Source organism: Acyrthosiphon pisum, unplaced genomic scaffold, assembly GCF_005508785.2.
Source record: "Acyrthosiphon pisum isolate AL4f unplaced genomic scaffold, pea_aphid_22Mar2018_4r6ur Scaffold_20931;HRSCAF=22563, whole genome shotgun sequence".
NCBI classification, from domain to species: domain Eukaryota; kingdom Metazoa; phylum Arthropoda; class Insecta; order Hemiptera; family Aphididae; genus Acyrthosiphon; species Acyrthosiphon pisum.
Window position 1 is genome coordinate 12,784 of NW_021770342.1, and position 2,476 is coordinate 15,259.

General features: G+C 29.1%; 1 long non-coding RNA gene across 1 annotated transcript; it reads left to right on the forward strand.

Moving 5' to 3' along the window:
• The first annotated feature begins 205 nt into the window (after positions 1–205).
• LOC107884699 lies at positions 206–918 on the forward strand. The gene is made up of 3 exons (XR_001680088.2): positions 206–330; positions 384–570; positions 800–918. It is a non-coding gene; the product is annotated as an uncharacterized LOC107884699 (long non-coding RNA).
• The last annotated feature ends 1,558 nt before the right edge of the window (positions 919–2,476 follow it).

The window sequence follows — 2,476 nt, forward strand, 5'->3', positions numbered from 1 at the left end:
GGCACGTCGGCGGCGGCGGCATGCGCCGGCCGCCAGGCCACCATATCAATATGGGACAGTAAAATTCTTGCGACATATCCGCACGGCTATCTAGTTGTTGTATACATCTATGGTGGTTGCCTATAATCACGGTTATCATGCAAGTAGTAATCTATGATAGTTAAGATAAGGGAAGTTAAATATGTAAATTTGTAATCCAAAGAAACTTACCAATCAAATACAATTTTATCTAGAAATTGGCTAAGTGGTCATGATTGAAAATGATTAATGAAGAAAAAGCGGATATGGGTTTGCTAGTTCATGTTCATCAAAGAGTGTTTCAGTGATTACGTAAAAAAAACTTTTATCTTGTTGAATACATAATGAACAATATTTTGTTTCAGTTTGCATTATTTTGACAATGATCAACACACCTTTTGGTTAGAAATAAAGTCACCACTCATTCACACTGGGGAAGCTAAAACAATAAAAAACTGATTATTCTGGAAGATTTAACGTTACAACTGTTACAAGCAGTCAGAATTTGTTAAAGAAAAAGTTCAAGATTTTGGTCATACTGTATTGCAAATGGTATATTTTTATATTTCACTAATTGTTTAACGTCTAAAATAACTTTAAAAGTTTCAATACTAAAGTAAAATATATTTTTATTTTGGGAAGGTGCTCCAATTCATAATATATTCATGTGTGACATGTTTTTTAGAAGTTCAAGATAAGGAATACCCTTACCCTAATATTATTATAACATTGACAACATTGAGTATTTTATACATCGAGTTTAATATTCATTTATTTTTAGGTGCTTAAAAATGAGGGAGAAGATTATTTTTACAAACGCAATGAAAACAGTCCTGAAGACAAACCAGTTTGGTCACTTTATTTAAATTAACGTGTTTTTCCATTAGAATGGACAAAACAAAAAGGTATTCTACCAAAATATAGTTTTCTTACATTATTATAGAAATGGCTTTGTTTTATGTTTAAGACTTCCAAGGAGAGTAATGAATTAAAATGCTTGTTTAGAAAAGTCTATCAATTTTAGTGTATATAATATTCATTATACTTCAAAAGTATAGGTGATATTATTTACTTAATTTAAAAACTCAAATATCTGAAAATTACTTATTCTATCATCTTTCTCGTGTCAGCTATTTTAAATTGTTTCCCTAAGCTAGTACGCAGACTTGGAATCAAAGTGTTCTATGTGACAATATCAAAATTGTTCAGTAGAGCGTTTTGAAGATTCGAAAATTAAAATAACATATTTTTGCCCAAGCAATTTTGAATTATTTGGCATCAAAAAATCCACAAACTTCTATTCTATCAATTTAATAATAGGTATTGCAAAAATAAATCCTTTTAAGTACTCAAAATATTAAATAACTTTAAAATTTCTAGTTTGAAAACAAAAGATTCTATTGATAAAACTTTTGTTCCCAATTCTATTTTTTAAAAACCAAATGTTTTATCGTTAGAACATATTGATTCCAAATCAATTGATTTGTTCTAACTTAATTTTAACAATTTGCTTTTCTTTTGTGCATTATTGATTATAGGTATCTAATCTGGTCTTCTAGGGTATGTACCTTTATTCGTAATTAGTGGTATCGACGCTCCGTGTGTGAAATGCGACAATTTTTATAAATGACAACAATAAAGTTGCACGATAACTATTGTATATTTACATATACTTATTTCCGATAACACTTTTTGTTTTCAATAACTATTTGGTTTATTAGATAACACTTTTTGATTTAAATATAAATTTAAAAACAAAATCTTCTATCGATGTATAAGTATATAGTTTCGCTAGGAGCCATATTCCATTTTGACTAACCATGCTGCTCAGGCCCCTAACCTTTTTTTAACCAAAATACATTAATCCTCGGTAAATAATTTGATAATATAAAATATTATAAGAACAAAAACACACTGAATTGAAATAACTAAATTAGTAGTACCAGATAGGCAACAGACCAACGAAGAATGCATGTATATTTTCAAGCATACTGTGTTGTATATGCATGTATGTAGCGGATAGGAAATTCCAATACAGCATACAAATGTGTTAACTCAGGGTATATTGAGTGTGTGACCAACTTGTTTCTAACGATGGTCTACATGACCATACAATATTTTAAATAAATAAAAATCACTGATACTATAAACCTACTTCATGTTCCATTACTTCACATGTCAATACCAAATTTACTGAACGCTGCACGACAGTACAACATACTTCAATACGATAGTAAAATAACATAGAAATGATAGTTTGGAAAAATATAGGCTCCTATAGTATTTTTACACATCACGCACGTTGACCTGAATTACTAAAAATTACTAGTCACACTTTTCAATTTTTGAAACTAATACCATTATCCATAATTCATTTTTGTAATTAACCAGTACATTTTTAACATTCCTCCAATTTCTAATCGAGATAATACGAGAAAAATTTAACAACTCTGCTATG